Genomic DNA, 12,312 nt, shown 5'->3' with positions numbered 1-12,312 from the left:
GATGGTATCCCGATGGCGCGTGCCAGGTTAGCACATGAGAACCCGTCGTTCCAAGCGCTCGTTGTGTGATCGAATAGAATGAACAAGTTTTATTTTTTGGCAAATTAATTCGGCTCAGAATAAAGAAGCAAGGAAGCTTGAAATAATTAAGACTGGTGATCGCGAACTTGTGGTCACGAGTTTTTAAATAATAATAATAATAATACGAATGATAATACAGGACTTCTACGGTGTCACATCACACATTTTATTTTCTCGAACGTTTCTCGGAAGTCCAGCGAGTTTGATACAGATATATGTGTGTGCATCCTTCCACACGTTTCACGCAACACCCATGCATAAGCAGTCGTTCTAAAACCTATAAAAAAAAGCCAGTGCGCATCTGAGCCCTACAGAGGACGGAACGGACACCCTACACAGCAGTGCAGTTCGTGTCCGTTCCGTCATGTCAGTTTTCAATGTGCATCGACTATTTTTACCGCTTTTCAACAGGCACGAACTGCTACCATTTTACATAAACAGTCCTGTCATTGTCAATGTTTGGTGGGAACGTAAATACAGTAAGGGCCAAGGTTGAAAGAATTTGCGGGCTGATGGCATAAACCGTTTTCTGCTACATATCGCGTTGATTTTTACCCGCATCATCATCGACCATGGTCTGGTCTGAGAAACGGATGGTCGGACTTCAGATATGTCCAGCAGCGTTGAAACTCTGCTTTCCCTGGCACATTTAGGCGGAACTGCTTTATTGTAGATAGGTTGCTCCGCGGAAGCAGTCAACTGCGTAATACAGACGTCCAGAAAGGAAGCCTGAAAAAAGGACGCACCTCGTGGCGCAACACCATAGCAGCAACTATTCGTGATCAAGACCTGCAAGTCGTTGCCACCGCACTGCTCCTGATATGTCCGTCATGCTTGCAGACGTCGTCGCCGCTGTCATCATCGTCATTTGCTGTCATTCTAGTCGTGACGCCGATGTAAAACTGCAGTGTAGTGCCGAATTGTCTAGGGGACTGCGGAATGGTTTCGTGGTACTATATTGAAGTCGCCAAAATTGGTGTCCCGCTGCATGAGTCCTGATCGGCGTTGTCCTGGGTGAAATACAATACAAAAAATGTGCCCGAGCATGGGACGACAACGTTTTTGTTCTGTTGAGGAGAGCAGTGGCAGCACGGTTTTCCGAATTAGCAAGCTCAGTAGCCAATAGGCTCTCCATTTACTGCGATGACTTGTTCTATTCGGCGCGGTAATGAAGCACACAAATTATCCAGAAGCTGAGCGTTCTGCAGGAGTTCAGTCCACTGGTTCTCCACTGCAGTCCATAGCTCATTTGCGCTCCTGAATGTCCTGCGTCTGGCGCTCATTTTTTTCTTTCGCCCACTAGAGAATATTCTGTGGACATAGGCTGGCATGAACCTAGAACAGCCAAAAATCATTATGAAAGGTCACATATTTTTACGTGGAGTATCACATAATATTAAAAATGCTTGCGACATTGCTACCTGTGCCGAGGAGGCCTCCAGACGCGACGCCACTGGTTGAAACGTGAGGAGAATGTAGATTCATCTGTGAAGATGACGTTGGCCCACTCTTGCACAGTCCAGTGTCGATGTTCTTGTGCAAAGAGAACCCTTCCAACTCTGTGCTCATCGCTGAGACCTGTCTTTTGAGCGGCCGCAGAGCTTTTTAGTCCTGATGTAGCCAGCCTCCTCCTGACGGTGAAGACTGACGCCTGCAGACCTAATTCTCTCTTGATGTCTGCGGCAGTCATGAACGGATCGGCAGCGCTAATAGCAATAATTTGTTCGTCTTCTTCACGTGTGGTAGCTGCTGGTGGTGGCCCACGGGGAGCATCCTTGATTCGGCTTTCCTCTCTAAACGCCTGTATAACGCGGTTGACTGTCCCCAATGCACAGCCTATCTGAGAGGCAATCTGTCGCTGGGAAAGTCCAGCTTCTGAAAGCCCAATTATTTTAACTCTATTTTCGTAGCTGACGCGCGGAGGCATCGTTTACAGTGCCAAAAAGGATCGAAGTAGAAAAAGCTTGACGTATGTCCTCGCTGATATGCAGGTCTGAGCGATTTATCACACTATCTCCCGACGCAACGTCGTCTGCACCACTGTCTTATCAATACATCGGATCAATACAATCATTATCAGCGTGACAGGTGAGGTGTGGTATGTGCCTCTTGTCCTGTTTCAGACGGCTGTCGAGACAGACAAGGAAACACAACAGCTAACGGCCAATGACCAGTAGATTTATTCAGCACTGCTTTTCCCAAAGTTCACATGTTGCACTGAGCGTCAGTGCACCAGCAAGTCCGCTACGAAATCCCTGTCCCGAAGAGGGACCACGACCTCGGATGTCCTCATCATCAGCATTATGGACATCAGCGCGATGAGGGCTGATGCGGGTGGGGCCTTTCGCACCTGCCCTAACCTTCCAAAATTAAAATTAAGATGTGGTGCAAAAAAAAATCACAATGCGGTTTACAAAAGGTGGGAGAGGCAAATTTGGGGAACATGTAGTCGAGGTAGGGACAAAACTGAAGTGAGGACAAAGGTCATGGTGAATTTGTCTAGCTCTGATCGTCATTCACTACACCAATAATAGCAAAGCTTCACGCTGACTCCCCGCACTGTTTGCCAGCATGCACACAAATATTTGTGCGTACTAATTGGCTGTCTGTGGAGGAGGTGGTGTCCCTCTACATGAGTCCTGACCGGCGATGATGGAATGTCCCTGCGGGCAGATGGTCGTGGCCTCACGCTAGGACGGTGCCGGTAGAACTAGCTGGCAGGCGCAGTAGCTCGCGCCAGCGAAGGCACGTCTTCGTCATCGCCCATAGGTCGCCACATGCCCTTCCGAGAAACTCCCGACAAACGTGAGATGTTACGCCATGGAAGCATTGTCTTATTATTTAAAAACTCATTACGATGGTTTCGCGATTACCATCGTTAATTATTTCAAGCCTCTTTGCATCCTCTATTCTGAGCACAGTATTTTTTTTTCGAACGAGAGAAGTTGTTTTTCATTTCATTCGATCACACAATGAGCGTTTCGGATGACGCGTGCCGATGCGCCAACCTGTTTGCAGGCGCGTGCCATGACATTTATCCTCCGCATTATCTCAGACACAATCGCCCAAAACACAAACAGGCGCGGCGCTGATAACGCCAAACTGATTGCGCACTCTTCGGAACGCCAGAGCGAACACCCCTCCGACTGGAATGGATATGTCAAAACATCCTCGCCCTTTATTTCTACTAAACGCCGCCAGGGTGGCTCCCCCCTTGCTCCGCCGGTCGAAGCGGCGTTCCAGTTAACTCTGCTTCGAGCTGTACGAATGCCTTTCGGACTGTCTAATTCACCCGCCAGTTTCCAGCGGTTGATGGATACAGTGTTGGGAGATGCGAAGTACAATTTCGCAATGGCATACACGGATGATGTCGTAGTGTTTTCTAGAAATTTTCAGGAACACTTGCAACACCTGTCAATCGTCCTCACAAGGATGAACGAAGCGGGCATAACGATCAACCCCCGCAAGGTGCAGCTGGCATCGTCTAGGATCAGCCTTCTCGGCTTTGTGGTGGACGGAGGTACCATCCGTCCTAACGACGACAATCTAAAGGCGATCACGGACTTTCCGGTTCCCGGTAACGTCAAAGCCTTGCAGCGCTTCCTAGGTATGGTTGGTTTTTACAGACAATTCATTCCTAATTGTGCCGAGCAAGCGCAGCCGCTTAACCAGTTGTTGCGCAAGGACACGCGCTGGAATTGGGGAGAAGAGCAGGAACGATCATTTCGAGCTCTATCACAAGCAATCGCTGATACGGCTAGGCTTTATCTGCCCGACCTCAACAAACCATTTGTTGTACAAACAGATGCAAGCGATTATGGTGTTGGCGCAGTTCTCTTGCAGGAGCATGACGCTACTCTTTGTCCAGTGGCTTTTGCAAGTCGCACGCTGAATCCGGCAGAACGGAACTACTCTGTGACGGAAAAGGAGTGCTTGGCGATCATCTTCGCTTTCAGGAAGTTCGACCTTTACCTGGACGGCAGTGCCTTCACTGTCCAGACTGACCACCAGGCACTTTCTTGGCTGCAGCGGTTCCATAACCCGTCTGCACGACTTGCCACGTGGGCCCTGATTCTACAAGGCTATTCCTTCAACGTACAGTACAGGCGGAGCTCAACGACCGTGGTAGCAGACGCACTGTCCCGCGCACCTCTACTGGAGGAGGAAGAGGAAGGCACCGAGGCGCCTTCTCAACTTCTGGCAGCAGCACAGGTGGCACGAGACGTATCTTCGTCTTGGGGCACAGTCGTGAGCAGAGAGCAGCTCCTAGACGCTCAGAGAGCGGACGGCCTTTGTCAGCGGGTGTCGCAGTGGATAGCTGAGCAAGACTCGGCGGACACCGGAACGACTGACGGACGGCACGACTCCTATCTGCTGGGCGAGGATGGCATCCTGTTCAGATACATACCCCAGGCGGATGAGGACGACGGCTCATCCCCGTTCAGTCGTGGTGCCACGGAAGTTGCGTAAGTCTTTCATACGTTACTTTCATGACTCGGCCTTGGCAGGTCACAGCAGCGGCAGGAAAACTTATGAAAAGTTGTGTCGTGTTGCGACATGGCCAGGAATGAGCCAGGATGTAACGAAGTATGTTCGTACTTGTCCCGTATGCCAGAGAGCAAAACCTCGTGGTGGTTTACCCCCTGGGCGCTTACAGCCTGTTCAGAGCAATAGACCCTGGCAGATAGTTGCTTGTGATGTAATGGGACCATTTCCCCGCAGTCCTAGAGGTAACAAGTATTTGTTCGTGGTTACTGATCATTTCACGAAATGGGTTGAGCTGTTTCCTCTCAGGACGTTGACTTCCCAGAGAGTGTGGGAAAAGTTACTCGACACCTTTTGCCGGTTCGGGTTTCCCGCACAGCTGATCACCGACAACGCAACCTACTTTACAAGTAAGGTGTTCTCAAATTCTTGCGCTGTCTTAGGCATTCAGCATAAGAAGACTTCCCCGTATCACCCTCAGGCTAACATTACCGAACGTGTTAATCGGAACCTGAAAATGATGTTGGTTGCTTTTACTAGCCAGCACCACCGCGATTGGGATCTTCGCCTGGCTGAATTGGCGTTCGCTACACGGACGACGGTTTCACCCCGGCGTTCCTGAACTTGGGACGAGAGGCCCCTTTTCCTGTGGAGAATGCTCTGGGCCTCCGGGATGGTGCTACCCGGCCTCCTTATTCAAGGTTTCTTGAGGACCTCCGGAGTCGACTGGACGATGCAGCCCGGACGCGAAATTCCGTAACGCAGGCTAGTATACGCATAGGAGAATGCGCGCACGCCTATTGGTTGGCACCGCGGCAGCCTGAAAACCTGGGGCGGCTAGAAACAGACGGAGTTGCGGAGTTGCCTTCGCCCCATCGCGGCCAGCATGGCTCCCAGTACTTGTTTACACTCTGCAATGGGAACTGAATTATCTACAAGGGAAGGTGCAAGGAGCCAAGAAAGCGAGAGATGAATAGTGAACAGTGTGATCTCCTAGTACAGTGTTGCAATTGTGGAAGTGTTGTGGTCAGCTCTCGTTCCGAGCGGCGTTCCGTGTTGTTTGGCGTGCGTGTGTTTGACATAAGCCGCTGCACAAGTACGGTGGAAGAATTCAGTATTGCTTGGCTGTACCTAAGTGTACATTAACTCGATGCCCGCTCAAGACGCAAGCAGTAGAAGCCTCAAATTCGTTTTGTTTTCCTAATTGCGCTTCTCGCTTGGTGCTACCGTTATTACCGCAGGTAGTACAACCACATTTCAGCTGTGTTCCGTACATTTGCTGAGATAATTTAAGTGTTCTGTTATTCTTGCGTATTTAGCCGACGCCTGAAATGATCTTGTCGCTTAATGAGCATTTACAAAAACCTAGATTCATAAAAGATACAACAGTGTCAGGCAGTGGCCTTTTTTACTTTGAAGAAGACAAAAGCAGTGTCAAATAAGATCACATGTACAAATGCGTGACACAAATGACTATTCAAACATATCCTTCTGCAATCATTCTACCAGTGCATGCTCTTACGTTACGTCTTGAAGTCGTGTCAATGACACATTTCCCATATGATCCACTTACCGTTCTTCAGGCTCTGTAACACAGTACTCTCTCTAAAGACATATATACTATGACAAATGGTTGTTGCTGTGGCACGCGCCTGTACTGTTCAACCGGTCAACCCCCTCAAATCATGCCCTTGGTAGTGCATTTGGGAGAGGAAAACGAAGGGGGAATCATCCTCCCCCATGTAAAGTCCCCATATAAACTGCCCTCCCGAAATATTTTCTGGCTACCATCGTGCCAGCAAACTACAATCTACTCAGGAAGGAAGTGGAACCTCAAGGTCATGGGCGTACTGAGAGGGTGGCAGTGCCCCCCCCCCCTCTAACTCCAAGATCGCTTGTGAAAATGGTGCATTCTTAATCATAGGTTGTAATGTTTATTCGCAGCTGCCATGATAGGAACCTCTGAACGCCCAATAGCCGTCTCCAGAAAAAGAGGTGGTTCCGGGGGGGGGGGGGGGTTGCTCCCCCTTGCTCCCCTTGGAGAAAACCCTGGGAGCGTCAAGTTTTGGAGTATTATTATGAAAGGAACATTACAACACTTCCTCCCACACACGTTTTCCTATTTAAGCTTGAAACCTCGTTCATTTTACCGAACATGAATAATTGAACCTCTTTATGGAATAATGGGATAAGTCAAATATATGAAAACCGAGATAATGGGCCTGATCTGATTGTCCGTCCGTCACCTGCTCAGACTCCCCACATTACCGTGGTATACACCCTTCTCCCTTTCTGACCACGAATGTTTCTGTGTGTTGTTAAAAAGCAAGCTAATGTCCTTTGCTGGAGCAAAACCTGCATTCTCCTGTATCGTCCAGGCAATGCTACTGAATGGTGTGTCGCTACTCTTCGCACACTAGGTCCACACTAGCACATACTTCTTCAGCGCCCGCACCAAAAACCTTCCCGAACCACCCTTTCAGGGTCTCTTAATCAGCCGAACCCTCGCCCCATCACATTTCTTGGTCCATGACCAAATACAGCACACCAAAGTTCTGCCCTCAAAGCACTTCAGTCCTCACTGTTAGGTGACTCATTATGATATTTTGCAGCAACACTACAGTCAATGGGTTTGAGTATCAGCCCTGGTGATGAAACTCCCCAATCATAATCACCAAATAAATTAGTTGTTGGGTACACACTAACACAAATTGCGCACACTACACATTCCGAGTACATGAGGGGTACCAGGACAGTTTTCTTCCTTATATGCACCTATACGTAGTCTCAAGCGTTGGAACATGCAACACCACGACTCCATCATCGTGGGCAGGTCAGTGATGCAACCTGCAAGAGTGAGACGGGCTCTCACAAAAACCATGTGAAACATTTCACAGTGCAAACGAATTATACAGGGTAGAATATACGCGATGGCATTGTGTGAGGTGCAATCAGTGCAGAAATCTTCAGTAATAGAATGTTCCAGTATTCACGAATACCGAAAAGTCACAAAAGCTCCGTTCCACCCCATACCGATGTGGGAAACTCAGTAAGATAGTAAGATATCCAAGGACTGCAGCCCAGAGGTGAAGTGCTGGCGTTTTAATATGAAATGCTGCAGCAGCGTTGAAAATTGAGCGCACCGCAGCATCGTTCTATGGTTATAGGTTATGGTTACAGATACTGTAGACCTTCACTGAACAAGTGAACATATCACTTGACTGCAGTAGAACATGGCCAAAAATTAAGGCAGGACACTTGCAAGATCAAGCTATCATGCCAAATCAGCATTGCGTCGACTTGACAAATATTTCCAAGCTATCCGCCATGCTAGAATGCCAAAAACAATAATGTGAACTGCGATAACAGCTGTTGCTAGACCAGCTAATCCTAAACGCTATCCGCACCCACCACACTATCTGCACACTCCGTTCGTGACACCTTGTGGTCAGTTTAATTTACTTCGATTAACTCTTCCACGTTAATGATTTGTGCCACAAACATTGCCAGGAAAATATTGTTTTATACTCCCGTAAAAGGGTTGAAAACTTTTAAAGCTTTACAAAATGTTAGGTCACATGGGTCTACGGATTCAAACAGGTGAGCTGGGGTGCAAGCAACAAGATGCCTGAGTAGATGTAATTCGGACACGTTCCAATTGGAAGCAGTGTCAGTACCCTAACGCAGTATTTGTGTTGAGGACAAAGCATCTTCAAATTCAACGTATGTTACGAATGTCCTTCTTTCCAACTTGTTTTGACGACGCCCAACGATGGCTAGATGACTGCACTAAATGTACATCTACCTCGTGGATTATAAGCATGGTGAAGAGATCTGAACGGTGAGTTCTTTGCACCTTCAGGCAGTTCTGCTGTTTCAGTGTGCTCATTGCTTACCCACCTCCTGAAAGCAATACCATAGGGTAGGGGTCTTGAGGTGCATATAGTCATCTTAGACCATATGCTGGACACTGGTAGAAAAATTAAGACAGAAAAATCATAGAACAAGACTAGATTGGCAATATGCAATCTTAAATATGTATAACTGGCTCAACAAGGAGTTCAGGTTCTCATGACGTATATTTGATCTTATTGCAAGACAGTACTCTCATGTTACATAGCTAACTAACAACATGCTGTTTGTTGTTCATTTGTTCCATTTTTGTTGTCACAACCAGGTTGCTTCCTTGGAGACATGGCTGTGTCAGAGGCCATACGCCTACATGAAACTAAGCTGGAGATGTAAAACAATGCCCATGAACTGCTTAGCTGTTAACCCAACGCAGAGAACAGTGTACCACTGGTATGAACAGTGGCGAAATGATGCATATGGCGATGACAGAGAGCCCATTCAGAAGCTGAAGGAAAATATTTCTTTGTATAGACAAGATGATAACCCCCTCCATGCTTACTTTAGTTTATGTTCAGTTATTTTAGTGGTTAACATATTTTTAAACCTAGTATATAATAATGCTACATAACATGGTTAGCGGTATTGGATAGGAAGCACAGAATGTGTAAAAAATATTTTGAGGTACAGAGACTTGGAAGACTATCACAAAAAATTATGAATTTGGGAAATGTTGCTTTTTACGGCATATTCATCCGTTAATTGCACACTGATGTAGTTCTGATAAAGATATGAGATAAATTTCATTTGGAAGTATGCCCCTTGTACAAAGGTTCATCATCTGCAGCAAAAAAAAAAAAAAAATATTGAACTTAACCATCCCCACACTCACTTCACCTATTATATTTAGCAACATTACATCTAACATCAACTAGAGGTGTCACCAGCCTGCTGAGCTGGCTCCTCATATTATAATTTTTATTTTTACTAGTATTTAGCAGGGGGTACAGGCAAAAAGCTACGACACTGTTGCTTGGCGGGAACTGGCCCCCTCAGTTACTTCACTTCGACAGTTCGAGGCTTCTGTTATTGTTTTCTTTTGTGGTAGCTAAAAGAGTTAAGTTGTTGTGCTTTCCTTGCTTATTTCACACCCATTATTGCCTGGCACCATAGAGTCTGTGTTAGTAAGCATTGTGTCCGTCATCGCTTAAACATATTATGGTTATTCAAGTGCTCGTCAGTGTCCAATGTCATTTAAGTACATTCGTAGGACCAGTGCTCCTGTTGAACAGCGCCGCAGAAGTAGGCTGTTCTCGTGAGAACCTGAAGTGTGAAGGTTAATTTCTACAAGTTGTTTCTGAATAACGCAAATCGGGTTGTGCCGCTCCACTGTGTTTGGAGGAAGCAGCGACGATGCACTGTGGGCTGAAGCAGCCTTGCGGGGCAACACCGGATGTGTGTGACAGTGGTCAAGTTCTAAAATTATTTCGCTGCAAAAGCAGTCTTTTGATGAAACGTTGTGGAAAAAATAATCAAGGTGTGTACTATGAAATGCAATTGTCTCATATTTTTATCAGAACCACCTCAGTATGCGATTGAAGGCTGACTATGTGGCAAAAAGCAATATATCTGGACTTCCAATTTTTTTCGCACATACTTTTCCAAATATGCGCGCCCATAAATATTTCTAACATGTTCTGGGCCTCCTAGGCAAGAGCGCTGAACAGTTTAAATGGCTCTGAAAAAATTGTGGAGTTCCATAAAAAGTCAAAGAAATTTTTAACTTTTGTTTTTCAGGGAGCATAAACTGTCGATTAGCCACCGATCACAGAGTGTCGATCAACCTTCAGTGCATATGACATGAAAGTGTTACGATTTGTGATCGCTCAGAAGATATCCGGTTAGAATTTGCAAAAAAAAAAAGCTATTTCGTTGTATTTTTTTTTTAAACAGGTAGGTCACATGTCCCTTCGCAAATCTTCCCAGAGAGCAATTTTCTTTCTGCAAGCGGGGAGCATTGGCTGCATGGAAACAATCAACCACAATTTATTTGAAAGAAGTCAGGGACAGTCCAGCGCAACATCTGGGACATGGAATGACCCAGAACATAACGATAGAATGCAAGCGACTCAGTGTAGTCTTGGAGGAGGCAATATTACCCTGTATTTGGGATGTGCGGAGACGGAGAACAAGAGACTTATACAGGACAGGACTCCCATCTGCATCTGTTGTCCTCCATCTCTGTACATTGACTCAAGGTAATATTGCCTCTTTTAAGACTTTTGTACCTCTGCCAGCTAGTGATGGTCATACTAGAAAATATATAACGCCACTGTCTTCTTAGCTTCTGCATGAAGAGCCTGTTTATTTTTCCGTTGTTTGAGTTGGTCAAAGTTGTACAAAGATGTCTGGGAGCACACAAAAATCACATTTATGGCAGGGCTAACAGCTCCCTAGAGCCATTAAAATTTGGACAAATTGCATCCCAATTCCAATGCTGGCATTTGCTATTCTACTATTTTGTCTGGGTTACTGATGGAAAGATATCACCTTCTACTTGGTAGTCCTCTGTTCTCAATTTTGTGTTTCGTTTTAACTTCAAATTCACGATCTGCACTGCTCAGATACAGATGTGAAGACCTCTATCATCAAAGGTCTACTATCAAAGCTAATGGCTGCTCAATCCCAGAAGATCCACTTTGGTCTGTCAATTAGAAAAACCATAAAGATTTAGGAAGCAGCAAAAATGCTGCACAGTCAGGGCTTGCGTGACTCATTTTATGTCTTGATTATTCGTTGAATTCGATTTCAAAATATTCATATTCAATTTGTATTTGGTTTGAACTTGAAAATCACTATTTACGCGGCCCTATTTTCTAATTGTGTCAAGGTTGCGCAGCTCAGTCTCAGACCCACAACAGTGCTTCTAGTTGCAGTTGTGCATGCCTGTCCCCTAATCGCAGCTGTGGCTGCTATTGCTAGTGATGACTGAAGAAACTGGCATCGTAGAGCGGTTTTAAAAAGGCTGTTGCGATACACTTGTCTGAAACTACGAAAATGTTATAATGCCTCTGCGTTCCACCATTGCAATTGAACAGGAGTCAATATGGCAGCATACACGGCAGGAGTGGTGTGTTGTGCATTTCTGCTTATGCACTCTTTTTCCAACAACAAATTCTTAGAAACAAGTCCAACTTGCTATTTGAGTGGATCACCAGAGCAACAGAAGCAAAAGAAAAAGTAACCAAAGTAGAGCAATGCTTTTCCAGAAAAGGAGAGAAAAAAAAAACTCGTACAATTCTCTTGTACAGTTGCTTTGCCATATAGTATTTTTTATGTTACCGTAAAATGCCATTTACAATGTGATGATGCACTGCAGATGGCTTGGTAAAAGCAAGGGAAGAGCTCCAAGCATTGCCGCATGACTCCTACAGGGCACGTGTGCAAGCATTCTTGCAAAAATGAACAACAACGGGTGATGCTCTTTCGAAAAAGCATCTTAATGCGAGGCCCGACATGTACAAAATAATACGCAAAAGTATTTAAAGTAAGATGCTAAATATGCAGCATACTGAATATTGAAAACAGAGTACAAGATACTCAAAACTGAAAGTAATTCGAGTAAAGCACTAAATACCCAAGTATTTAAGATACTCTTTAAAGTACTTTAGTATTAGCAGTAAGTGAAACGCCTATTCTGGCTGATGTGGCCGTACAACTGAAAGGAATAAACTTCCTCTGTCATACTTAAGCACAATGTTTGTTTACAAGGTCTTTGTGTCAAGTAATGTTTTATGTGTTTTGGTGAACTCAAGTAAACTTTGGTGATATATTCTGACCCAAAACTTTGTAACCCCCTCCTGTATGGCAGCTTGGGTCTTTCAAATTCTGAGTCGT

The sequence above is a fragment of the Ornithodoros turicata genome, unplaced genomic scaffold (assembly GCF_037126465.1).
Source record: "Ornithodoros turicata isolate Travis unplaced genomic scaffold, ASM3712646v1 Chromosome12, whole genome shotgun sequence".
Lineage (NCBI taxonomy): Eukaryota > Metazoa > Arthropoda > Arachnida > Ixodida > Argasidae > Ornithodoros > Ornithodoros turicata.
Note: the sequence above shows the minus strand (reverse complement) of the source record.